At 48.7% G+C, this 27,493-nt stretch overlaps 2 long non-coding RNA genes and 1 other non-coding gene across 6 annotated transcripts; 1 reads left to right on the top strand and 2 right to left on the bottom strand.

Moving 5' to 3' along the window:
* Positions 1-1,203: 1,203 nt before the first annotated feature.
* LOC144335984 (uncharacterized) lies at positions 1,204-26,006 on the bottom strand. Of its 4 annotated transcripts, XR_013407338.1 has the most exons (5): positions 25,383-26,006; positions 23,923-24,026; positions 16,984-17,437; positions 12,797-13,406; positions 7,094-8,007 (listed from the first exon to the last, which is right to left on the bottom strand). It is a non-coding gene; the product is annotated as an uncharacterized LOC144335984 (long non-coding RNA). The 4 variants fall into 4 exon arrangements; XR_013407336.1 differs by lacking the exons at positions 7,094-8,007; positions 12,797-13,406 and adding an exon at positions 1,204-1,372 and having other exon boundaries at positions 17,378-17,437; XR_013407337.1 differs by lacking the exons at positions 7,094-8,007; positions 12,797-13,406 and adding an exon at positions 14,033-14,716 and having other exon boundaries at positions 16,964-17,437.
* On the top strand, positions 10,374-12,938 carry LOC144335985 (uncharacterized). The gene is made up of 3 exons (XR_013407339.1): positions 10,374-10,648; positions 11,086-11,895; positions 12,648-12,938. It is a non-coding gene; the product is annotated as an uncharacterized LOC144335985 (long non-coding RNA).
* On the bottom strand, positions 25,162-25,347 carry LOC114673307 (small Cajal body-specific RNA 16). The gene has a single exon (XR_003724026.1).
* Positions 26,007-27,493: the final 1,487 nt, after the last annotated feature.

Raw genomic sequence — 27,493 nt, 5'->3', positions numbered from 1 at the left:
AGGCTTGTGCTTTCACACCTGGCTAATGTTTTTATATTTTTAGTAGAGACAGGGTCTCACCATGTTGGTCAAGCTGGTCTAGAACTCCTAAACTCAAGTGATTCACCTGCCTTGGCCTCCCAAAGTGCTGAGATTACAGGCGTGAGTCACTGCGCCCAGCCTTAACTCATTCTTTATCGAGTCTGCTGATGCATTTTTGGGTGCATTCAGCCTATGTCCCAGAAAAGTGCCCAAGAAGGGAAGGCTGGCTGGGAAGGCAGAGGTGAGAATCTGAGGTTCTGTGGGCCAAGGTAGCACTGACTTCTCATGGATGGGGAAGGTGACCTTCCTTGCTGGAGCAAAGGAGCTTTAAAATATTACTGGCAATACCAATACTCTGTTCTCAAAATAGAATTCATTTGTTTCACATTTTGTAAAAATCCATAGTAAAAAGTATTATTTTTCTTTTCTTTTTTTTTTTTTGAGATGGAGTCTCGCTCTGTTGCCCAGGCTGGAGTTCAGTGGCACAATCTCAGCTCACTGCAAGCTCTGCCTCCTGGGTTCACCCCACTCTCCTGCCTCAGCCTCCCGAGTAGCTGGGACTACAGGTGCCCACCACCATGCCCGGCTAATTTTTTTTTTTTTTGAGACGGAGTCTCGCTCTGTCACCCAGGCTGGAGTGCAGTGGCGCGATCTCAGCTCACTGCAAGCTCCGCCTCCTGGGTTCACGCCATTCTCCTGCCTCAGCCTCCCGAGTAGCTGGGACTACAGGCGCCCGCCACCATGCCCGGCTAATTTTTTTGTAGTTTTTTTAGTAGAGACGGGGTTTCACCGTGGTCTCGATCTCCTGACCTCGTGATCCACCTGCCTCGCCCTCCCAAAGTGCTGGGATTACAGGCGTGAGCCACTGCGCCCGGCCTCTTTTCTTTTTCTTTCTTTTCTTTTGAGAAAGGTCTTGCTCTAATGCCTGGGCTGGAGTGAAGTGGCACGATCTTGGCTCAGTGCAGCCTCGACCTCTTGGGCTCAAGCGATCCTCCCACCTCAGCCTCCCAAGCAGCTGGGACTACAGGACATGTCACTATGTCTGGTTATTTTTTAAACTTTTTGTAGAGAAAGAGTCTTGCTTTGCTGCCTAGGCTGGTCTCAAACTCCTGGCCTTAAGAGATCCTTCCACCTCAGCCTCCCAAAGTGCTGGTAGTACAGGCATGACACATTATGCCTAAGTACGTTTTAATTCATCTTTTTAATTGTTAACTGCTGAGGAACACTAGGAGCTTCTCAGGGCTGTCTTGAGAGGTAGATTAACGCACATTACAAAGATGTCGTCAATAGAGACTATAACTGAGATTTCATTCTCATTTCAAAAGCAGTATGTGTATTCCTGGGAAAACTTCTGAAAATATAGATAAAAGGATTAAGGGAAATTCTACCACTTAGACATCATCATTCTTAACTTTTTATTATATACCTGTGATTGGCAACATAATAGCCCCCCTGTATTAGTCCGTTCTCACACTGCTATGAAGAAATACCCGAGACTAGGTAATTTATAAGTAAAGAGGTTTAATGGACTCTCAGTCCTGCATGGCTGGGAAAGCCTCAGGAAACTTACAATCATGGAGGAAGGCAAAGGGGAAGAAAGGCACCTTCTTCACAGGGCAGTAGGAAGGAGAAGTGCTGAGCAAAGCGGGGAAAAGCCCCTTATAAAACCATCAGACTTCCTGGTAACTCATTCACTAACACGAGAACAGCATGGCGGTAACTGCCCCCATGATTCAGCTACCTCCCACCAGGTTCCTCCCAGGATACTTGGGGATTATGGAAACTACGATTCAAGATGAGATTTGGGTGGGGACACAGACAAACCATATCATTCTGCCCTTGGCCCCTCCCAAATCTCATATCCTCACATTTCAAAACACAATCATGCCTTTCTAACTGTCTCCCAAAGTCTTAGCTTATTCCAGCATTAACCCAAAAGTCCAAGTCAAAGTCTCATCTGAGACAAGGCAAGTCCCTTTCACCTATGAGCCTGTAAAATTGAAAGCAACTTAGTTACTTCCTACATACAACGGGGCTTCAGGCACTGGGTAAATATACCCATTCTAAATGGGAGAAACTGGCTAAAACAAAGGGGCTACAGGCCCCATGCAAGTCCAAAATCCAATAGGGCGGTCATTAAACCTTAAAGTTCCAAATGATCCCCTTTGACTCCACGTCTCACATCCAGGCCTTGGGCAGCTCCACTCCGTGGCTTTTTAGGGTACAGCTCCCCTCCCGGCTGCCGGCTGCTGGCTGCTTTCACTGGCTGGCCTTGAGTGTCTGTGGCTTTTGCCCTACTGCACTCCAGCCTGGGAGACAGAGGGAGACTCTCTCTCTCTCAAAAAAAAAAAAAAAAAAAAAGGAAAAAAAAAAGACTTCAAAAGAACTTTGGTCTCCACAATCTTTGATCTTAACCTCAGTATGGCCGGGCACGGTGGCTCAAGCCTGTAATCCCAGCACTTTGGGAGGCCGAGACGGGTGGATCACGAGGTCAGGAGATCGAGACCATCCTGGCTAACACGGTGAAACCCCGTCTCTACTAAAAAATACAAAAAACTAGCCGGGCGAGGTGGCGGGCGCCTGTAGTCCCAGCTACTCGGGAGGCTGAGGCAGGAGAATGGCGTAAACCCAGGAGGCGGAGCTTGCAGTGAGCTGAGATCCGGCCACTGCACCCCAGCTGGGGTGACAGAGCGAGACTCTGTCTCAAAAAAAATAAAAAATAAAATTAAAAATAAAAAACAAACAAAAAAACCCTCAGTATTCCCTTTCTATCAATCCCGTGTCTTTAGACAAACTCAGCCAATGGTCAACCAAAAAATCTTTAAATTCACCTATAGCCTGGAATCCCACCCCTGGCTTTGAGTTGTCCCACCTTTCTGGAACAAGCAAATGTATTTTTTTTTTTTTTGAGATGGAGTCTTGCTCTGTTTCCCAAGCTGGAGTACAGTGGTGTGATCTCTGCTCACTGCAACCTCTGCCTCCCGGGTTCATGTGATTCTTCCACCTCAGCCTCCCAAGTAGCTGGGATTACAGATGCCTGCCACCACACCTGGCTAATTTTTGTATTTTTAGTAGAGATGAGGTTTCACCATGTTGGCAAGACTGGTCTCAAACTCTTGACCTCAAGTGATCCTCTTGCCTCGGCCTCCCAAAGTGCTGGGATTACAGGAGTGAGCCACTGTGCCCAGTCTCAATGTATTTCTTAAATGTATTTGATTGATGTCTCATACTTCTCTAAAATGTATAAACCAGGCCAGGCGTGGTGGCTCACGCCTGTAATCCCAGCACTTTGGGAGGCCAAGACAGGTGGATCACAAGGTCAGGAGATCAAGACCATCCTGGTTAACATGGTGAAACCCCATCTCTACTAAAAATACAAAAAATTAGCCGGGCGTGGTGGCAGGTGCCTGTAGTCCCAGCTACTCGGGAGGCTGAGGCAGGAGAATGGCCTGAACCCAGGAGGCGGAGCCTGCAGTGAGCCAAGATCGCACCACTGCACTCCAGCCTGGGCGACAGTGCGAGATTCCGTGTCAAAAAAAAAAAAAAATGTATAAACCAAGCTGTGCTCTGACCACCTTGGGCAAATGTTCTCAGGACCTCCTGAGGGCTGTGTCTTGGGCCATGGTCACTCATATTTGGCTCAGAATAAATCTCTTCAAATATTTCACAGAGTTCGACTCTTTTCATCAACAATCATCACCCAGGGCAAGCAGTTATTCCCAGAGCCACTTCCATAACCAATGGCTACAAGATCCAGGCTCTCTAAAGAGAGGCTGAGGACAATGACCCTCGGAAACAATCATTTTTCTTGTTGTCCAACAATGCAAGCCACTTCCTCTCCCTGCAACCAAGAACGCATTTCCTTTCCGGAGCTCAGTCAACCGGCGTAATTACTCTAGCAGAAAAGTCACCTTTCAGAGCTTGGTGTTCTGAGACAGGAACACGTCTTATGTATTCCTTGGAAGACGAAGAATGTTCCTCAATGAAAACCGGGTAAACAACCCCATGCCTCTATTCTGGGTAACATGACAAAAGTTAAAAGGAAGCAGTTGGCCTGAAGTCAGTTCCAACTATTGTGTTGTTTGCACAGAAAGCACAGAATTAAAAAGCATGGGGGAGTCCAGTGGGTGCCAAGAAAATGGTTGCGAGCCCACAAATTATGAATTATGATGCCATTTTTTAAAAAAGAGGCATATTAGGATATCAGCATTTTATACATTTAGTTAATATAACAGCTAACAGTCTGCTAAACTCTGATGAGGCTGGGGACTCTAGTGGCTGGGAATGAGTAGATGCTAAGCACTGGCAGACTGTTTTGTTCCTTTTAGAACATATGTAACAGCATATCTTTCCAAGGCTAAGCATTAAACAATAAAAGCTACAGAAAGCAAAGAGAAAATATACCTTTGAACAGTTAGTTTCAGTTCATTCTCTTTCAGAGTGTTAAACAAAAATTATAGGAGGCCCTTGTTTTGGACTAAACTCCTGCACTAGGCCCCAAAAGACCAGACTAAAACCAAAATGGAGTCACCCATGCTCAGCAAACCAACACTGAGTTGTTGTCTGACTTCCCAAGAAATCAGGCGAGAGAAATAGAAGCCTAATTTCCCAGGCAGGCCAGTTTTAGTCTCCAGTCAGCACGCTAATGAAGTTCCCTCTGTTTTAACCCTTACAACAAAGAGTAACATGGTGGGCTCCGTGGCCCACGCCTATAATCCCAGCACTTTGGGAGGCCCAGGTGAGAGGATCACATGAGGTTAGGAGTCTGAGACCAGCCTGGGCAACATAGCAAGATACCATTTCTGTAAGAAAAAAGAGATGTAACTATGATTGGTTATCTTTTTCTTGTTGTCTTTGTATTGTCCTGTCTCTCTTTTCCTGCCTTACAAAGAATTTAACTTTGAAATGATCAACATGCTTTTTGTTGTTTCTGCTTTCTTCAGCCCTTAGTCTATAAAGCCAAACTCCAGTCTGGGCGTGGTGGCTCACGCCTGTAATCCCAGCCGTTTGGGAGGCTGAGGCGGGATGATCACCCGAGGTCAGAAGTTTGAGACCAGCCTGACCAACATAGTGAAACCCCATCTCTACTAAAAATACAAAAATTGGCCGGGCGCGGTGGCTCATGCCTGTGATCCCAGCACTTTGGGAGGCCAAGGCGGGCAGGCAGGCAGATCATGAGGTCAGGAGATCAAGACCAGCCAGACCAACATGGTGAAACCCCGTCTCTACTAAAAAATACAACAAAAATTAGCTGGGTGTGGTGTCAGGTGCCTGTAGTCCCAGCTACTCGGGAGGCTGAGGCAGGAGAATGGTGTGAACCCGGGAGGCGGGGCTTGTAGTGAGCCGAGATCGCGCCACTGCATTCCAGCCTGGGTGATAGAGCAAGACTCCATCTCAAAAATAAAAAAAATAAAATAAAAATTAGCTAGGTGTGGTGGCCGGCGCCTATAATCCCAGCTACTTGGGAGACTGAGCCAGGAGACTCGCTTGAACCGGGGAGGTGGAGGTTGCAGTGAGCTGAGATCACGCCACTGCACTCCAGCCTAGGTGACAGAGCAAGACTCTGTCTCAAAAAAAAAAAAAAACAACCAACAGATGACATATACATTCTTTTTTTTTTTTTTTTGAGACAGAGATGAACATATATATACATGTCATCTGTTTCTTTTGCTTGAGACAAGGGTCTGGCTCTGTTGGCCACACTGGAGTGCAGTAGCATGATCCTGGCTCACTGCAACTTCCGCCTCCCAGGTTCAAGTGATCCTCCTGCCTCAGCCTCCTGAGTGGCTGAGACTACAGGCATGCACCACCATGACTGGCTAATATTTTTGTATTTTTAGTAGATACGGGGTTTTGCCATGTTGCCCAAGCTGGTCTCAAACTCCTGACCTCAAGCCATCTGCCCGCCTCTGCTCCCAATGTGCTGGGATTACAGGCGTGAGCCACCACACCCAGCCTATACATTCATCTTTTATGCTGGGGTCCCATCCCTCTGGCCCTCTGTTTCGGTTACCTGTGGGAAGGACCCACACTAAGCATGGGGCTTCCACCTCCCAACTGTCCGGAGGAGACGTGCTGGACCCAGGTCTGCAGCAAGGGTTTCTTGCCCGATGGATTTGGGTTATGACGACCATGTTTAACGCAGAAACTCGGGACTCTGGATGGGGACAGTAGAGGAGCTCACAGAGTGCTGAGCTGAGTCATCACCATGGGCTTTATTGAGCATATTTATATGGCACCAGTACACACTTACCCAAACAGTTGGAGGAAAGCTGCTCAAATGGGGAGAATCTAAGTCCGTGTGTGTGTGTGTGTGTGTGCACACGTGTGAGCACGCATGTGTGGGGGCGGGGGTGTGGAACAGGGGGCTGAAAATTGACACAAACATTAATACCGGCTGGGAGCAGTGGCACACACCTGTAATTCTAACACTTTGGGAGGCGGGGGCGGGAGGATTGCTGGAGCCTAGGAGTTTGAGACCAGCCTGGGCAACATAGTGAGACCCCCATCTCTGTTTTTAAACAAATAAATAAAAAGTCAGTACCAAATTGTGTTCAGAGACTGTGGGCTAAAACCAACCTGCATGGCTCCTTTCTCAAAGGGACTTTCAGGCCTCTGTGATAGTGTCAGCCAGCTCTAAGTAAAGCTTGAAAACCAACTCAGCCGTCAGCACGTGGGAAACCTTTAGAACGCCACTGTGGAGCGGGCTTCATTGTTGTTAGCAAGAAAGTCAAGGAGGGCACCTTTACGTCACTGGGAGTCCCCCAAGCCCCTCGGTGTGTGAGGAGGCTGCGGTTTATTCTGCTATCCTCCATCGTGGGTGGGGATCTTCTGACCTGGTCTACGGACTCCTCTGTGTCTCATTTCTCTTTCCTGTTTTCTTGGACTTTCTCAATCTCTCTCCCTCTCTGCTTTTCATCTATGTCTTCATTAACTGGCGTAACACAGAAGAGAAATATATAATAGATTTTTGTGTACCGAAAATACTTTTAAATATTTTTACATTTTTCATTAGTTTGAAACTACATGAATGAGACTTTCTTTTCGTTTCTACTCAGTGCTCACTGGCTGTGTGACCTTGGCAGGTGGTGGTCCCTGGGCCTCCATCCCTGTCTTTCCAGTGGAGATAAGGATGCCTGCCTCAGAAACCGTTCTGAGGATTAAATACCAGGAGCCTGGAGCCTGGCGTGGGCTAAGTGGTCCTGAAGCGGAAGTGAGTTTTTGTTTGTGGCTCTTTGTTCTTTCCCCTGTGGGTCCACAGTGGCTGGCTGAATAAATTAGATTCTCCCCTGCCCCAGACTCTGAAGTCATTAAAGCTCTTCATTGATCAGCTGCTTCTCTCCAGTACTGAAGTGATCCCTGATGGTATGTTACACCTCATGGGGGATGTGTGAACTCTTTTAGGTGATGTGCAAATTACTGCTTTTCTGCAAAATGCCACCCTGGTGGCCGGATACAAGTATTCATGGGGAGTCAGCAAGGTGAGCAGAGAAGAAAAGCCCGGGGCTGGAGAACACAGCCTGTTTCTCTCCTGCGAACCAAATAATTTCTTTTTCTTTTATTTCTTTTTTTTTTTTTTGAGAAAGGGTCTCACTATGTTGCTTAGGCTGGAGTGCAGTGGTGCCATCAGGGCTCACTGCAGCCTCAACTTCCTGGGCTTAAGTGATTTCCCCACTTCAGCCGCCTGAGTAGCTGGGACCACAGGTGCGTGCCACCACACCCAGCTAATTTTTTTTTGTTTTGAGATGGAGTCTCGCTCTGTTGCCCGGGTAGAGATGGGGTTTCACTATATTAGCCACGCTGGTCTTGAACTCCTGACCTCAGGTGATCCACCCGCCTCAGCCTCCTATAATTTTGTTTTGTTTTGTTTTTTGAGACGAAGTCTCACTCTGTTGCCCAGGCTGGAGTGCAGTGACACGATCTCGGCTCACTGCAACCTCTGCCTCCCAGGTTCAAGCGATTCTCCTGCCTCAGTCTCCCGAGTAGCTGGGACTACAGGTGTGTGCCACCACGCCCGGCTAATTTTTGTATTTTTAGTAGAGACGGGGTTTCACCATATTGGCCAGGCTGGTCTCAAACTCCTGACCTTGTGATCCGCCCACCTTGGCCTCCCAAAGGGCTGGGATTACAGGTGTGAGCCACTGCACCTGGCCTCCCATAATTTTGAAATTATTTGTAGAGACAGTCTCACTATGCTGCTCAGGCTGGTCTCCAACTCCTGGGCTCCAGCCATCCGCCCACCTCGGCTTCCCAAAGTGCTGGGATTATAGGCGAGAGCCACCATGCCCTGCCAGAACCAAATAATTACAATGTCCCCTGACCAGGGAGAAGGAAAGTACAGGGTGATTTACTTGATTCATGGCAAAATTAGGTAGAGGAACTGATATCCAGACTGACTTTTCCTTTTTTTTTCCCTCTGAACTCTACTTATCTGCTTAAAAAACAGAATCTCTCAAAAGAATTCAACTGCCGGCTGGGCGCGGTGGCTCAAGCCTGTAATCCCAGCACTTTGGGAGGCCGAGACGGGCGGATCACGAGGTCAGGAGATCGAGACCATCCTGGCTAACCCAGTGAAACCCCGTCTCTACTAAAAAATACAAAAAACTACCCAGGCGAGGTGGCGGGCGCCTGTAGTCCCAGCTACTCGGGAGGCTGAGGCAGGAGAATGGCGTGAACCCGGGAGGCGGAGCTTGCAGTGAGCTGAGATCCGGCCACTGCACTCCAGCCCAGGCAACAGAGCGAGACTCTGTCTCAAAAAAAAAAAAAAAAAAAAAAGAATTCAACTGCCACAAATCCCCGCCCTGGGGATTTTTAGGGAGTTTTGCACGTCTCACCAGTCAGTCACTCACCAGGATAAGCAATCACCTAGGCAGCTATTGTCACAAGACTGACATAAATCCCAGCTGTTCTCCTCCGGACCCCGTTCATCCTTCCTAAGAGTCCCCCACTCCATGAAGATGGTATACAAGCCCCAAATCCTAACCACTTAACCTTGAGTCACATTTTTCTGTGAACTCTGGTATACCTGAATGTTTAAAAGTCTTTTCTCCTGTGAATCTTTCTTTGGTCAGTTTAATTTGCAGGCCTCCAACCATGAACATGAGGGTAAAGTTTTTCCTCCCTGACACAGGAGTTCACATCTCTGCATCATTTAATTTTGTTGTTGTTGTTGTTGAGACAGAGTCTTGCTCTGTCCCCCAGGCTGGAGTGCAGTGGTGCGATCTCAGCTCACTGCAAGCTCCGCCTCCCGGGTTCATGCCATTCTCCTGCCTCAGCCTCCCGAGTAGTAGCTGGGACTACTGGGACTATAGGTGCCCACCACCACGCCTGGCTTGATTTTTTGTATTTTTTTTAGTAGAGATGGGGTTTCACCGTGTTAGCCAGGATGGTCTCAATCTCCCGACCTCGTGATCCACCTGCCTTGGCCTCTCAAAGTGCTGGGATTACAGCCGTGAGTCACCGTGCCTGGCCACCATCATTTAATTTTTGGGATCTGAATGTTTCTAAAACATGGGGGAATGGGACTGTATCACCGAAAGAGGGTGGTAAGCATAATATATAATATTACAGACTTACTAGGTACCCAGTACTTTGCAAATGGGACCTCCTTGAACTCTTCTTTTTACGTGGGGCGGGGGAGGTGGTCAGCAAGGAGCATGTCACAGGCTAGAGGCACTTTCTCGCTCACGAACACTGACCACACACTCGAGCACTGTCTGGGGTATAGGCACAAACCACAAAGTCACCATGGCCCTGGAGTGGACTTTCTAGTTGAAGGTGTGAAAGGAAAATATCTTGGGCCCCCAAAATCACTAAGGAAAAGTCCAGCTGGAAACTGCTTAGGGCCAACTTGCCTCCCCTTCCATTCAAAGTCCCCGCTCTGATCGCCTTCTTTGGAAAGGCTCATCAGAAACTCAAAAGAATGAAATCACGTCTCACCTATCTGTGACCTGGAAGCTCCCTTCCTGAGTCTTCCTTCCTTCGCATCAAGTCGTCCTGCCTTTCCAGAGACTGATCCAATGTACTTCTTAACATATACTGATGGATGTCTCATGTCTCCCTAAAATGTATAAAACCAAGCTGCCTGACCACCTTCGGCACATGTCCTCAGGACCTCCTGAGGCTGTGTCACAGGCACGTGTCCTCAACCTTGACAAAAAACAAAACAAAACAAAAAAACAACTTTCCTTTTTTTTTTTTTTTGAGATGGAGTCTCACTCTGTCACCCAGGCTGGAGTACAGTGGCACAATCTCAGCTCACTGCAACCTCCACCCCCAGGGTTCAAGTGATTCTCCTGCCTCAGCCTCCTGAGTAGCTGGGATTTCAGGTGCCTGCTACTAGGCCCGGCTAATTTTTGTTTTTTTTTTTTTTTTTGAGACGGAGTCTCGCTCTGTCACCCGAACTGGAGTGCAGTGGCCGGATCTCGGCTCACTGCAAGCTCCGCCTCCCGGCTTTACGCCATTCTCCTGCCTCAGCCTCCCGAGTAGCTGGGACTACAGGCGCCCGCCACCTCACCCGGCTAGTTTTTTTTTTTTGTATTTTTTTAGTAGAGACGGGGTTTCACCGTGTTAGCCAGGATGGTCTCGATCTCCTGACCTCGTGATCCGCCCATCTCGGCCTCCCAAAGTGCTGGGATTACAGGCTTGAGCCACCGCGCCCGGCCAATTTTTGTATTTTTAGTAGAGACAGCGGGGTTTCACCATCTTGGCCAGGATGGTCTTGATCTCCGGCCTCGTGTTCCACCCTCCTTGGCCTCCCAAAGTGCTGGGATTATAGGTGTGAACCACCGCACCCAGCCAAAAAAATACACTTTATAAATTAACGCAGAACTGTCTTAGATTTTCTGGGTTCACAAAGGGAGACAAAAAAAAAAAAAAAGTAAACACAAGGCCGGGTGCGGTGGCTCACACCTATAATCCTAGCACTTTGGGAGGCTGACGCAGGTGGATCACCAGGTCAGGAGATCGAGACCATCCTGGCCAACAAGGTGAAACCCCGTCTCTGCTAAAAATACAAAAATTAGCTGAGCGTGGTGACAGGCACCTGTAATCCCAGCTACTTAGGAGGCTGACTGAGGCAGGAAAATTGCTTGAACCCGGAAGGTGAAGGTTGCAGTGAGCTGAGATCGCACTACTGCACTCCAGCCTGGGCGATAGAGGAGACTCTTCTCAAAAAAAAAAAAAAAAAAACAAAGTAAATACAAAAAAGATTCCTTTGGATATGGTCTCTGCTCTGATGACCTTGGGACAAAGTGAAGATGGGGTTCCTACTTTAGGGTGGGAGGAGAGGGAGGACCTCCCTGGTGGTATTGAGCTGTGAGCTGACTCACAAGAGGGAGTGGGAAGGACAGGGGCAAGGGCATGCCAGGTGGCAGGGTGAGCGAGTGCACGGGCTCCGGAGCAGGTCATAAGCAGGTGGCAATGGGATCCCAGCCAGGTACCACCTGGATCCATGGTCTTCCCACTAGGTGTTGAGACTCTATCCTCTTAACCCCATGGAGCTGGGCCTTCTGGCTGCCCATTGTCAAATGAAAAACAAATCCAGGCGTTGGAAGAGAGGCTATTGGAAAGGATGACTGCAAGGGCTGGGGACAGTAACTACCGCCATGGAGAAGCTCTGGCTGGATGGCAACGGGTTAAACCAAAAGAGAGGCAGGGCACGGTGGCTCATGCCTATAATTCCAACATGTTAGAAGGCAGAGATCGGGAGATCATGAGGTCAGGAATTTGAGACCAGCCTGGCCAACATGATGAAACCCCGTCTCTACTAAAAATACAAAAAAGTAGCCGGGTGTGTTGGCACGTGCCTGTAATCGCAGCTACTCAGGAGGCTGAGGCAGAAGAATCGCTTGAACCCAGGAGGCGGAGGTTGCAGTGAGCTGAGATTGTGCCACTGCACTCCAGCCTGGGCAATAGAGTGAGACCCTGTCTCAAAAAGCAAAATAAAACAAAACAAAACAATAAAACCAAAAGAGAGAGAAGCAGCCTAGGAAGAACCAGAGAAGTGGGTGGAAGGTGGGTAGGGAGAGACAGAGCCTGAGGTGACCCTATTCCTGTTGGAGCCTCTGACAGGTGCCCCGTGCTGGCTCCACTGAGGTGGGGCTTAAGTTCAGGGACCTGCAGGAAGGTGGGGAGTGCGGGGAGGTTAGGAAAGAACCAAAGTCTCATGAATGAGCATTTTTTCCCCCATTGATCAGTGGGGACGAGCAGTTCAGCAAATCACTTGCCAGACAAAGAATGGGAATTTGGGGGTCTGGGGCACCATAGATCAACAAGGGGGACACCTGTGAGTAGGGCCCAGGTAAAATTCAACATGGCCAGTCCCTGCTTTTGTTGAAGACATCACTGAGCAACTCAGAGGAACTAGGACTGAGCAGGGTCTTAGAAGCAGCCAAAACCCATTTCAGGCCAGGCAGGCTCACACCTGCAACCCCAGCACTTTGGGAGGCCGAGGCGGGGGGATCACAAGGTCAGGAGTTCAAGACAAGCCTGGCCAGCATGGTGAAAACTTGTCTCTACTAAAAGTACACAAAATCAGTTTGGCATGGGGGCGCATGCCTGTAATTCCAGCTACTCGGGAGGCTGAGGCAGGAGAATCGATTGAGCCCAGGAGGCGGAGGTTGCAGTGAGCTGAGATGACACCATTGCCCTCCAGCCTGGGGTGAGATTCTGTCTCAAAACCAAACCAAAACAAAAACAAAAAAAATAACAACAACGAAAAAAGAGAAATCTGGCTGGGCAAGGTGGCTCACGCTTGTAATCCTGGGACTTTGGCAGGCCAAGGCAGGTGAATCACCTGAGGTCAGGAGTTCAGACCAACCTGACCAACGTGGTGAAACCCCATTTCTACTAAAAATACAGAAATTAGCCAGGCATGATGGCATGTGCCTGTAATCCCAGCTACTCGGGAGGCTGAGGTGGGAGAATTGCTTGAACCAGGGAGGCAGAGGTTGCAGTGAGCTGAGATCGTGCCACTGCACTCCAGACTGGACTACAGAGCAAGACTCCCTCTCAAAAAAAGAAAGAAAGAAAGAAAGAAAAATCATTTCAGGCCAAGCAGTGCTCATGCCTGTATTCTCAGTACTTTAGGAGGCCGAGGTGGAAAATCACTTGAAGCCAAGAGTTTGAATTCAGTCTGGGCAATATAGTGAGACCTCGCTTCTACTAAAAAATAATAATAAAACAATTAGCCAGGCATTGTGGCATGCACCTGTATAGTCCCAGCTACTTGGGAGGCTGAGTAGGGAGAATCCCTTGAGCCCAGGAGTTTGAGGTCACAGTAAGCCATGATCACGCCACTGCACTCCAGCCTGAGCCACAAAGTAAGACTCTTTCAAGTAAACAAAAAAGGCCAGACACAGTGGCTCACGCTTGTAATCCCAGCACTTTGGGAGGCCAAGGTGGGAGGATCACCTGAGGTCAGGAGTTCGAGACCAGCCTGGCCAACATGGTGAAACCCCGTGTCTACTAAAAATACAAAAATTAGCTGGGCGTGGTGGCATGCGCCTGTAATCCCAGCTACTCACGAGGCTGAGGTAGGACAATCGCTTGAATCTGGGAGGGGGAGGTTGCAGTGAGCCATGATCATGCCACTGCACTCCAGGCTGGGTAAGAGAGCGAGACTCCCTCTCAAAGAAAGAAAAAGGGAAGAGACCCTTCACCTCCACCTCCTTCTCTTTCAGAATTTCTTTCTCTGTCCTTTTCAAAAGTGTACACATCTTTTATGTGGTTATATGAGTCTCCTGCCAGTTTCCCAACTCAAGTCGTGTTTCCCCAAGGACCTGAGCCGCCCACCTGAACTGTAATCATCAAGGAACATAACTGTTTTCTGGAGAGGTGATCCCAACTTCAGCTGTCACCTGATCCTAAATGGCAAAACCCACTTACACAGTGCATGGGCTCTATCCACTTAGCTGTATCAAAGGAGGAGATTTGTCTTTGTAATTCTTTCAGCAGGCTGCCTGTGATGCTCATCACGTTTTGGTTTAATGCTTATTCAATTGTAAAATTGTTTTCTTTTGCTTTTACTTTTGTGGCGGGGCTTTCTGGGTTGGGGATTTTGTTTGTAAATTATATTTCCCCAACAGGTGATGGCAGTTTTATTAAGCAAACAGCAAAGAGGTCTTTGGATGTTAATCATTGCCTCTTGACGTACCTATGTAAATAAGAGACCTCAGAGAACCCAGCTTGCATGACATAGAGACCCAGGTGAATAAACTACAAGAAATGGTGACTGCAATGGGACTGTTGGGAACGTTTTCCCTAATACAGGACACTGGCTTAAAGGAATTACATCAATGTGTAAATAAGCACCACCAATAGTCAGGATGATGTGTTCTACAAAGTAAGTCCACACCTAAGTCCCACCATCCCTGAGAAAGGACAAAGTGGTCCTTAGACCAGCAGTATCAGCATGGCCTGGGAGCTTGTGAGAACTGCCAAATCTCAAGCCCAGGCCAGACCCACAGAACCACCAGAAGCTGCATTTTGACGGGATCCCCAGGGAAGTCCTTTGCAAATAGTCTGGGAAGCATTGAGCTAGACAACAAATTCACTTATGTTCTTAGACCAAAAATGCAACAAGGTGGGCCTTCTGAACCAAGATAGGGATTCAACCATGACAGTTATGATGTCTGGTCAAAAAAGAGGGGCCAAGAACAGTGGCTCATGCCTGTAACCCCAGCACTTTGGGAGGCTGAGGTGGGTGGATCACCTGAGGTCAGGAGTTCGAGACCAGCCTGGCTAACATGGCGAAACGCTATCTATACTAAAAATACAAAAATTAGCTGGGCGTGGTGTGCACCTGTAATCCCAGCTACTCAGGAGGGACAGGATAATTGCTTGAACCTGGGAGAACGGGGTTGCAGTGAGCCAAGATTGTGCCATTGCACTCCAGCCTGGGCAACAGAGCAACAGAGTGAGACCCTGCCTCAAAAATAAAAAAAAAAAAAAAAAAAAAAAGGAGGGACTATATGCTTAACACTAAACCAGGCTTGGGACAGAGCCCTTTCTACCTGGTATAATTAATAAATTCATAACTTCCTTCTGGGTGGAGACTGGCAAGACTCGGAAGGAGTTTTCTGGGAAACCAGTTACTCACCCACCCAGCTGCCTGTCAGAACCATCAGTCGGTGACTCTAGATTTGGTCTAACCACAACAATCCAGCGCTTACATTTTCCTATAAAATATCCCTACCTAAACATGAACTTAGGAATTGGACTACTACAGACTGACCCCGACACACAATATTGTAACAAAATTTTAATGCAACTGTCTGAAAAGTCTTCTCTCACTTATCTAAGAAAAAAATCGGAATGGATAAATTAACTTGATCGACCTTACGGAAAGTTACGCTGAGAAGCCACCAGGAAATGTGGCAAGAATTTAGCAGGAGGTTCAGAGAAAGAAAGCCCAGTGAAAGAAAAAGCAAGCCAGGCTGGGCGCCGAGGCTCACGCCTGTAATCCCAGCACTTTGGGAGGCCAAGGTGGGTGGATCGCTTGAGGTCAGGAGTTCAAGACCAGCCTGACTAACAAGGTGAAACCATGCCTCTACTAAAAATACAAAAATTAGCCGGGCATGGTGGCGGGCGCCTGTAGTCCCAGCTACTCCAGAGGCTGAGGCAGTAGATTTGCTTGAACCCAGGAAGCAGAGGTTTCAATGCGCCGAGATCGCGCCACTGCAATCCAGACTGGGCAACAGAGTGAGACTCTGTCTCAAAAAAAAGAAAAAAAAAAAAGAAAGAAAGAAAGAAAAAAAGGCCGGACACGGTGGCTCACATCTGTAATCCTATCACTTTGGGAAGCCAAGACAGGCAGATCACGAGGTCAGGAGATCGAGACCATCCTGGCTAACACGGTGAAACCCTCTCTCTACTAAAAACATAAAAAATTAGCCGGGCGAGGTGGCGGCGCCTGTAGTCCCAGCTAATCGGGAGGCTGAGGCAGGAGAATGGCGTGAACCCGGGAGGCAGAACCTGCAGTGAGCCGAAATCGCGCCACTGCTCTCCAGCCTGGGCGACACAGCGAGACTCCGTCTCAAAAAATAAATAAATAAGTAAATAAGTAAAAGAAAAAGTCAGCCAAGGAAGGGGAAATTAAGAGGGACAACAATACAGAGTGCGCACGGCAGTGCGAGGCGGAGGGCAGCTTTTGCGCATGCGCACTAACACCGCATTGCACAGAGGACCATAGTGCTCGGAGGGTGCGGAAGGGGACGCAGAGGAAGGTCAGGCAGAGCTCAGTCCACATCTACCAGGAAGGAAGTCAACAGGCGAGGACCCAGATGAGTCAAAGAGAAGCAGCGCAGCACGCCCGCTCCTCGGAAGCAAACCCGGGCAAGCTGAAGGAATGGAAAATGGCTCCCGCTGGGAGTGCCAGAGCAGGGAAGTTTAGCCTAGTGTTAGAAGCCTTTTAGTTCCATGAATTTTTTTCAACTAATGCACATATTACTTTGGGAAAAAAAATTTTTTTAAACAAAAAGAAATGTTTTTGTTGTAATGTTGGGGCATGCTAAAAAAAAAAAAAAGAAAAGAAATGCGTGAAGCCTTTATTTCATTTTGATCTGTTAATACCTCCTTTTGCTCTTCCCCGTTAACTTTCAAAGGGGTTAAGTATCTCGGAACAAAAGAACAAAGACAGTACATTAGTGAAGAAGACTCATGCGCCTTAGGATTTTTTTGTTATTGTTTGAGAGTCTCTCTCTCACCCAGGCTGGAGTGCAGTGGGGTGATCTCGGCTCACCGCAACCTCCACCTCCTGGGTTCAAGTGATTCTCCTGCCTCAGCTTCCCGAGTAGCTGGGATTACAGGCATGCGCCACCATGCCTGGCTAATTTTTGTATTTTTAGTAGAGACGAGGTTTCACCATGTTGGCCAGGCTCGTCTCCAATTCCTGACCTCAAAGTGATCCACCTGCCTTGGCCTCCCAAAGTGCCGGGATTACAGGTGTGGGCTCGACCATGCCTTTGGATTTTAGGGGCTTCGAGATGTGCCTTAGGATTTATGGGGGTCTTTGCCCATAACTCATCCTGATAGAAGATGACAACTGAGCAAAGTTTTCAAACAGGCTCATGTCAGACATTTGACTTTCAGAAATCTACTCAATGGGGCCAGTCACGCACAGAGGGTGAAATGTGGCTTACAGAGCCTAGCGTGGGAGTTGACACTAAAACCCAAGTCTTGGTTTTGTTAAAAGGGATTTGTCATTCAAAGAAAGTGGAAGTCTTATTTTAATTCACTAAAATAATCTAAATGTTTTGCTGCTGGGGCTATAGTTCTAACGTGGCATTGCATAACCACTGTTACATAACCCTCCACAGCTGACAGTCTCTGAACATGTGACCTTCCAATGACTTACATGGAGCTCCTCTCATTGCAATAAAAAGAACTTGGTTTTGGCTGTAGCTGCATAATTGATCTGAAAAAAAAAAAATCACAACAAATAATTATTTCAAATACATTCATTACATGTAACCACATCAAACCCAAACAGGCTTCTATGAGAATGTAGTTTTTGTGGTCTTGTTGCTAGCAATTTAAATACTGATGTAAATGAAACACACATATCTATGTTGAAAAAGCAAGTAAGTCCAGGGTTCCCACCCTTAAGGAGTTAGTGTAGAGGCAGCATTCAGGGAAGCTAGGGCACAGGCAAGGAAACAATTCCAAAATGAGGGGGTGAGCTCTGTGAATGAGGTGGGCACTAGGAGAAGACAGATCCAGGGCTAAGGTCCTTGTCACAGAGAAAGACAGTCTCCAGCTTCATCACTGCAGTGAAGGGCATGCGATCTTTACGTGAACAAAGTCTATCCCAGAACACTTCCAAATATTGCAAGACATGTGGCTCAACATGAGCCAAAAAGACAGTGTCCCCATGCATAGAACTGGGATCCTCTCAATGGGCCAATGTGTAGGAACAGGAAATACTTTTTTTTTTTTTGAGATAGTTTCACTTTGTCGCCCAGGTTGAAGTCCAGTGGCACGACGGCTCACTGCAACCTCTGCCTCCTGGGTTCACGCAATTCTCGTGCCTCAGCCTCCTGAGTAGCTGGGATTACAAGTATGCACCACCATGCCTGACTAATTTTTGTATATATATTTTTTTGAGACGGAGTCTCTCTCTGTCGCCCAGGCTGGAGTACAGTGGCACGATCTTGGCTCACTGCAACCTCTGCCTCCTGGGTTCACACCATTCTTCTGCCTCAGCCTCCCGAGTAGCTGGGACTACAGGCACCTGCCACCACACCCGGCTAATTTTTTCTACTTTTTTTTTTAGTAGAGATGGGTTTCACCATGTTAGCCAGGTTGGTCTCGATCTCCTGACCTCGTGATCCGCCTGCCTTGGCCTCCCAAAGTGCTGGGATTACAGGTGTGAGCCATCACACCCAGCCTAATTTTTTTAATTTTTAGTAGAGATGGAGTTTTGCCATGTTGGCCAGGCTGGTGTCGAACTCCTGACCTCAGATGATCCATCTGCTTTGGCCTCCCAAAGTGCTGGGATTACAGACATGAGCCACTGCACCCAGCCTAGAACAGGAAATACTTCTGACATAAACTGCTATTGTGGGGGAAATGGTTCCTAAAAGACATGAGTAGAATATGGAAGCTATGGACAGTATTCAGAGAAAAGGCTGAAGTCCCACATTTTCCTCCATGTGAGGCCCCATGAAATCTGGCCTCAGTTCCCCCGCCCTCTCATCAACCCTTTTTGCTTGTGTGCCACGGCACTGGCTGCCTCCTCTGCTTAGGGTACTTTTCCTGGCCATCATGTGACTTACTCTCACTGAAGGATTTGGTTAAAGGCCACCTACACCCATCTAAAGTTGCAAACCCCACCACCTATTCCTCTGTAGCGGTGGGGTTGCTCTTTCTCTTCATAGCACTCATCTGTTATTCTGCATATTCTAATGACCTGTTTCCAGTCTCCACTATCCTGGGATGTAAGTTCTCTGAGAGGAGGGAGTATGTTTTGCTTCTGGCTGTATTTTAACATATCCAGCAGTACTTTTCAATTAAAACCATCAAAAAGCTGTTCACCAGGCTAATAAACCAGAGAACATACAGTACTCTATTGAAGATTACACTTTCAGAATGGTCATTCTCCCCACTCCCCGCCCCTGCCCAGCAAGTCCACTTTCCCACTGGCTAACAATTAGCACTCTTAACTGTGCTGGCTTATGTGCAGACTTTTTTTGGTCTTGATAGGTACCCGTCAATTTCAAGTATAAGCAATGTTCATGCCGGAGACACTTCTAAACCCTTAACGCACACTGTCTGGGATTTCAAATACTGGTACATGTTACACTGGATTCATTACAAAGAAAATCTTTCCCGATGTTCCCACCAGCTGGCACTGGGAATACACTGGAATGGATAAATGTATTAGAACACACTCTTATCTCTACATGCGGTGGCTGTGCTTGGTTCACGACACGATAAATGCTTCCCAGGAAAATGCTTATCTTATCACAAATCAAGACACCCGGACTGATTCCACTGGGACACCTGGACAGATTCCTAAGAGCCCAGCCCTGCAGATGAATCTTCTGCATAAGATTTTCAGTGAAAGTCTTGGCTAAATTATACAAATCAAAACAAAACAAAAAAACCTCAAAACCCAAACTCTGTACCAAGTTACAAAGAGAACACAGTCTGGTGTAGGATTACATCCTCTAGTGGACGAAGAGAGAAATTAAAAATCTTGACTTGCTGTAACTATTCTTTAGTTCAATTTCTATACCTTTTCTGATACAGGGCTTGTGTCCCACAGTGACTTTTTTTTTTTTTTTTTTTTTTTGAGATGGAGTCTCGCTCTATCACCTAGGCTGGAGCGTAGTGGCACTATCTTGGCTCACTGCAACCTCTGCCTCCCAGGTTCAAGCGATTCTCCTGCCTTAGCCTCCCGAGTAGCTGGGATTATAGGCACACACCATCACGACCGGCTAATTTTTGTATTTTCAGTAGAGACAGGGTTTCATCATGTTGGCCAGGCCGGTCTCAAATTCTTGACCTCAGGTGACCCGCCTGCCTTGGCCCAAAGTGCTGAGATTACAGGTGTGAGCCACCGCGCCTGGCATCACAGTGATTTTTAACCTTAAATACAACTTCTTAAACACATATTTAATTATCCATTGCCAACACTGAAAGCACCATCTGTAGATAGGCACGGTGGCTCATGCCTGTAATCCCAACACTTTGGGAGGCTGAAGTAGGAGGATCACCTGAGCCCAGGGGTTCAAGACCAGTCTGGGTAACACAGTGAGACCTCGTCTCTATTTGAAAAAAAAAAAAATACTCACTGCAAGCAGCTGGAACTGAATGACAACAGGAAGCAACCAGGGCCAGGGAATGTTCCCAACAGCCACATAAAACCTTCCTAGGCCTCCACCCATGGAGTCTAGACCTCCCTGCCATCACCCAAAAAGATGTTCAGCATGCCAGTCACTCGCGTCCATTACTGTGAAGGCTATTAATTTTTTTTTTTTTTGAGACAGGGTATTGGTCTGTTTTCTACGCTGGAGTACAGTGGTGCGACCCTTGGCTCACCAAAACCTCCTTCTGGGTTCAACTGATTCTCATGCCTCAGCCTCCCGAGCAGCTGGGATTACAGGTGCCCGCAACGACACCCGGTCGATTTTTGTATTTTTAGTACAGATGGGGTTTCACCATGTTGGTTAGGCTGGTCTCGAACTCCTGACTGCCCGCCTCGGCCTCCTAAAGTGTTGGGATTACAGGTGCGAGCCAGCATGCCCAGTCAATGAAGGCTATTTATTGTCTTGGGGTCTAGTGACAGAGAAAAGGCGAGCAGGTTCATTGTTAAGGAGCCACTTTTAGGCAGTGTTTTTGAAGACACTTCAAGCAGAGACAAGGCGGCACCCGGAAGGTGGAGGATTCCTGGGAAGGTGCAGCCTCAGCTCCTGTCACTGCCTCGGGACACTCACTCATCCTGTCCTGATTTCCCCGTTACTGACAGACTTCCACCTTAAGAGGTCGCAGACCAACAATGTCCTCCTGGGGACTCAGGCACCCTCCTTGGGGTGATAATGAGGAAAGCTCTCCTAAGTATCAACAGCTCTGTCCATTTTCCACACTATAAATAAGATGTTACTGCTCAGGGGGGGCCTAGGATCTAATTCTTCCAATCAAACTCCCAAACCAAGATTGAACCAACTCCTTGAGGAACTGTGCACATGGGCAGCAGCTGCTTGCAGAGACTCATATTCCAAAGACAGACAAGGCAACCCCAGTCCCTGTGGGGAAGCCGGCCTTCTGCATACAGGAAAGACACCACACAGAAGAATGAGTCAGTAACTGGGCATCAAAGTGGTTTATTCCAGAAATGTATATATCACATCTTAACACAATGTATTACTTTGGGAAATACATTTCCTTCCTCTAAAGACAAGCATGCAGGGGAGAACATAGGTAACTGTTCATTGCGGGGTATACACAACTGTTCATTGCAGGGTATATACTCTTGTGAGTGGCCCAAATCATGAAAACAAGGAGGTAAAAAAACATCGGCCGGGCACGGTGGCTCACGCCTGTAATCCCAGCACTCTGGGAGGCCGAGGCAGGCGGATCATGAGGTCAGGAGATCTAGACCATCCTGGCCAACACGGTGAAACCCTGTCTCTACTAAAAGTACAAAAAATTAGTCAGGCGTGGTGGTGGGCACCTGTAGTCCCAGCTACTCGGGAGGCTGAGGCAGGAGAATGGTGTGAACCCAGGAGGCGGAGCTTGCAGTGAGCCAAGATCACGCGACTGCACTCCAGCCTGGGTGACAGAGCGAGACTCCGTCTCAAAACAACAACAACAACAACAACAACAACAGCCTGGCTGGGCACAGTGGCTTATGCCTATAATCCCAGCACTTTGGGAGGCTGAGGTGGGCGGATCACCTGAGGTCAGGAGTTCAAGACCAGCCTGGCCAACATGATGAAATTCTGTCTCTAGTAAAAATAAAAAGTTAGCTGGGTGTGGTGGCGGGCGCCTGTAATCCCAGCTACTTGGGAGGCTGAGGCAGGAGAATCGCTTGAACCTGGGAGGCAGAGGTTGCAGTGAGCCGAGATCGTGCCACTGCACTCCAGCCTGGGTGAGAGTGAGACTCTGTCTCAAAAAACAAACAAACAAAAACAACAGCCTGCAGTAAAGTCTTACCTCGGCTCTCCTGCCCTGGGAGCAGGAATGCATCTTCCTGTGGCAAATGGCACCCGTCAAGACCCCAAACCTTCCTCTACGGCAGCACCCCAGGGAATTTCACAGCTGAAAATGCTTTGAGCCAGGCACGGTGGCTCATACCTGTAATCCCAGCACTTTGGGAGGCCGAGGTGGGTGGATCACCTGAGGTCAGGAGTTCGAGACCAGCCTGGCCAACATGGTGAAACCCCATCTCTACTAAAAATACAAACAATTAGCCGGGCGTCATGGTGGGCGCCTGTAATTCCAGCTACTCTGGAGGCTGAGTGAGGCAGGGGAATCACTTGAACCCGGGAGGCGGAGGTTGCGGTGAACCAAGGTCGCGCCACTGCACTCCAGCCTGGGCCACAAGAGCGAAACTCCATCTCAAAAAAAAAAAAAAAAAAGCTTTGAAAGTCAGAGAAGTGACAACAACATAGCTACCATGTCTAAAGTGCTCCCAGGCCCCAGCCCAACACCCCTAGCCCTCTCCTGAGTGCTTTATAGGATCTGCTCATTCAACCCTCAAATGTGCTAATCTGGGCCAGTGCAGTGACTCATGCCTGTCATCCCAGCATTTTGCAAGGCTGAGGCAAGAAAACTGCTTGAGGTTGGCCGGGCGCGGTGGCTCACGCCTGTAATCCCAGCACTTTGGGAGGCCGAGGCAGGTGGATCACAAGGTCAGGAGATCGAGACCATGGTGAAACCCCGTCTCTACTAAAAATAGAAAAAATTAGCCGGGCGCGGTGGCGGGCGCCTGTAGTCCCAGCTACTCGGGAGGCTGAGGCAGGAGAATGGCGTGAACCCGGGAGGCGGAGCTTGCAGTGAGCCGAGATCGCGCCACTGCACTCCAGCCTGGGCGACAGACCGAGACTCCGTCTCAAAAAAAAAAAAAATAAAATAAAAATAAAGAAAACTGCTTGAGGCCAAGAACTTGAGACCAGCCTGGGCAACACAGTGAGACTCTGTCCCTTATTAAAAAAAGAAAAAGGCCGGGCGCGGTGGCTCAAGCCTGTAATCCCAGCACTTTGGGAGGCCGAGGCGGGTGGATCACGAGGTCAGGAGATCGAGACTATCCTGGCTAACATGGTGAAACCCCGTCTCTACTAAAAATACAAAAAAAACTAGCCGGGCATGGTGGCGGGCGCCTGTAGTCTCAGCTACTTGGGAGGCTGAGGCGGGAGAATGGCGTGAACCCGGGAGGCGGAGCTTGCAGTGAGCCGAGATCGCGCCACTGCACTCCAGCCTGGGAGACACAGCGAGACTCCGTCTCAAAAAAAAAAAAAAAGAAAAAAGAAAAAAAAGCACCAATCTGGTGGGAGGCATGGCCATCTTCACTGTCCCATCTTACTGAAGAAGTAATGGAGGAAGAAACAGGGAGGGACCTGCCCCAGGTCGGGCAGGCTGGCGGGGAGCTGGGAGCTGATCATGTCAACAACGTGGTGGCCGCCGCTTCTAAGTGCTGAGGAGGCACTTGCTGGGTTGTTAGAACCCACCTGCTGCTGTGCTCCCAAAACTTCCCATGGGACCAGGCCTCCCCTCTGCAGACAAAGTTCCCTTAGATGATTAGAGGCTACACACTCAGACACATGGCCGGTGGGCACGGGAAGCGCGGAGCATGTGAAAAGTCACCTTGGCGTCTGAGTCTATTTATAGCCATACACAATAGGGTCTTAAGCAGTCACCATTCAAAAAATATGTGGTCAAGAACTAAACCAAACAAACCTGGATGATCCTAGGCCAAAATGATTCCTTTCCAGGCACACAGGCCCAGCAGAGACAAAACCAGATATTCATTCACTACACGCACAAGTCTTCCAGAAACTGACCTGCAAAGAAAAGTATATGCATCAGTTTTTATTCTACTTTACCAAGTCTGAATATTTAAAACTGTGAGCACTACGAAATGCTCTCTAAAATCTAAAATCCACCCTCCACCTAGAAAAACATAATAATAATAAAAAAAAATAGAGACGAGGTCTTACTACGTTGCCCAGGCTGGTCTCGAACTCCTGACCTCAAGTGATCCTCCCACCTTGGCCTCCCAAAGTGCACCCTGGCCTCCCAAAGTTACAGGCGTGAGTCACCACACCCGCCAGATCCTTGGCATATATGTTCTTATGTTGCCTTCCTTCAGAGCACTCACCTTGACTTGAATTATGCCCTTTTTTTTTTTGAGATGGAGTCTCACTCTGTCACCCAGGCTGCAGTACAGTGGCGCGACCTCGGCTCACTGGAACCTCCACCTCCCGGGTTCAAGCGATTCTCCTGCCTTACCCTCTTGGGGTTACAGGCATATGCCACTACGCCTGGCTAATTTCATGTTGGCCAGGCTGGTCTTGAAGTCCTGACCTCAGATGATCCACCTGCCTCGGCCTCCCAAAGTGTTGGGATTACAGGTGTTAGCCATGGCGCCTGGCCTGGATTATGCCCTCTTTTTTTTTTCGGAGTTTTGCTCTTGTTGCCCAGGCTGGAGTGCAATGGCGTGATCTCAGCTCACTGCAACCTCTCCACCTCCTGGGTTCAAGCCATTCTCCTGCCTCAGCCTCTTAAGTAGCTGGGATTACAGGCACTCACCACCACGCCCAGCTAATTTTTTGTATTTTTAGTAGAGACAGTGTTTCACCATGTTGGCCAGGCTGGTCTCGAACTCCTGACCTCAGAGGATCTGCCCGCCTCGGCCTCCCGAAGTGCTGGGATTACAGGCATAAGCCACTGCGCCTGGCTGAATTATGCCCTCTTAAGTGTGATCATTTAACCTTGTCTCCCTAACTGGGCTGTGGCTTCCAGAGAACAAGGGCCATGACTGTTTTCTTCATCGCTGTATCCCTAACATTTAACATATCAGGTCAATGTATCAACAAATGTTTATTGAAAGAAAGACATGACAGTAACATTGTTTATGAAATTTTGAAAAGCAAGTGCTCTCTGATACTAACTACAACCATTTTCTTTAAACGTAGGTCCTGTTTGCAGTATCATACATGATCACCAAACTGCTGCTAGAATGCTCACACCTGTTACTGCAAATTCAAAACCCAGGAAAGCCTTCTCCCGGGAATTTACTGTAGGTCAGGGTTGGGCTGCCTGGTACAACGCTGCACCCACAATTGGCAGGTTCAACAACACAGGAGCCTTTCCCGAGACCATCTGCCCTGAACACTTTGTCTCCATGCTTGACATACCTGGATCCCCCGCTGAGGTCACTTCCAATGCTCTTACCAACGAGGAGCAGGAAAATAGTGGTTGCTGCATGTTTTCAGTCAATCGTCAGGGGATATTTCTCATTTTCTGTTGAAACCTTGGGGAAAACTAACATAATGTGCCTTAAAAGGACAAAGGTCATTCGATGCTTACCACACTCCTAGAAACCTGGGCTAACCCAGCCAGGGACTCCAATGCTTTTCTGCTAGCTACGGGGCCTCCCTACAGCTCCTTATTCCAATTCCGGTGGCTGTGTGCGGACCAAGTTCTCTTTTGTCGCCTCCCGTCCAAGCCTTAGTTGCGATGGGAGGAGCCGTCCCTGAAGTCCCGGGCGCCGTGGAGGGGCTCTGGTCTCTGGGTCTCTGGTCACCCGGTCAGTGCCTCCAGTCCCCCGGCAGAGCTCCGTTATCGTCCCGGGGCGGGCCCAACTCCGCAGGCTACGGCCGGTGGCGGCGGAACTGTGGCCAGGGCTGCCCTGAGTCATCCTGCGGGCCGCGAGTAGACGACCACCAGGAGGCGAGAGTGGGTTTCCCCTCCAACAGGACAAAGCACATGTCTCCAGTTCCTTCCTACTCCCCTGGGCGGAAGTAGCTCCGCCAGCAACTTCCGACCGGAAGTGCGACTTATCATAGAGACAGCAGCTAGAGGGTCGCCCTGACATTGGCTCTGGGTCCTCCAAGGCAGACTTAAAGGGGTCGCACCCCACGGGATGTAATTAATGGGGACTAGAGACTGGGCCAAAGGAGAGGGCCCTGGAGGGAGGGAATCAGAAGGAACATCCCAATTCTTGAAAGCCCGCTGGGTGTCTGGAGCCGTGAAAGCATTATCTGTCTACTCCTCATGCAACCCTCTGAATTAAGTGCAAAGACCACTCTTGTCTTGCGGATGAGAAAACGGGCGCTGCGGCATTGCTTGGTTACTTTCCCAAGCACAGCCGGCCAGGAAGTGGCAGAGCTGGGTTCACACCTAAGTCATTTCTGCTCCAAACCCAATGCCCTTTCCACCACCCCGGGTGGCAGGAAGGAGAGAGCTTAAGAGCAGAGGGGCTACGTGAAGATGCAGGCTGTCCTGGCCTATTGGGATAACTCCTGGAAAGCCTATTGCTCCAAAAGACCTGGTCGATTCCCTACAGTTCAGTGTCTGTGGGCAGAGGAGGCAAGGAACAGGAATCTTGCTCTGAGTCTAATCCCACAACCAAAGAAGAATTGCTGAACCTTGTGTCAGAGGTGTTTGAACCAGAGCAACTCCATCTTGAATAGGGGCTGGGTAAAATAAGGCTGAGACCTACTGGGCTGCATTCCTAGTTCATGCAGGTCATAAAGACCTTGCTGATCAAACAGGCTGCAGTAAAGAAGACGGCCAAAACCAAGATGGCTATGAGAGTGACCTCTGGTTGTCCTCACTGCTACACGCCCACCAGCGCCGTAACAGTTTACAAATGCCATGGCAACGTCAGTAAGCTACCCTACATGGTCTAAAAAGGGGAGGCATGAATAATCCATGCCCTGTTTAACATATCACCAAGAAATAACCATTAAAAAAAAAAAAAAAAAAAGCCGGGTACACTTTGGGAGGCCGAGGCAGATGAATCACTTGAGGTCGGGGAGTTCAAAACCAGTATGACCAACAGGAGTTAGAAACTAACCTGACCAACCTGGTGAAACCCCATCTGTACTAAAAATACAAAATTAGCCAGGCATGGTGGTGCGCACCTGTAATCCCAGCTACTTGGGAGGCTGAGGCAGGAGAATTGCCTGAACCCAGGAAGGGGAGGTGGCAGTGAGCCAAGATCGCGTCACTGTGGCCGGGCACAGTGGCTCACGCCTGTAATCCCAGCACTTTGGGAGGTCAAGGTGGGCGGATCACCTGAGTAAGGGAGTTCAAGACCAGCCTGACCAACATGGAGAAACCCCGTCTCTACTAAAAATACAAAAAATTAGGCGGGCATGGTGGTGCATGCCTGTAATTCCAGCTACTCAGGAGGCTGAGGCAGGAGAATTGCTTGAACCGGGGAGGCGGAGGTTGTGGTAAGCTGAGATCGCACCATTGCACTCCAGCCTGGGGAACAAGAGGGAAATTCCGTCTGAAAAAT

Source organism: Macaca mulatta, chromosome 16 (genome assembly GCF_049350105.2).
Source record: "Macaca mulatta isolate MMU2019108-1 chromosome 16, T2T-MMU8v2.0, whole genome shotgun sequence".
In the NCBI taxonomy this organism is placed as follows: Eukaryota; Metazoa; Chordata; class Mammalia; order Primates; family Cercopithecidae; genus Macaca; species Macaca mulatta.
This window is presented reverse-complemented; position numbering and strand designations above follow the sequence as displayed.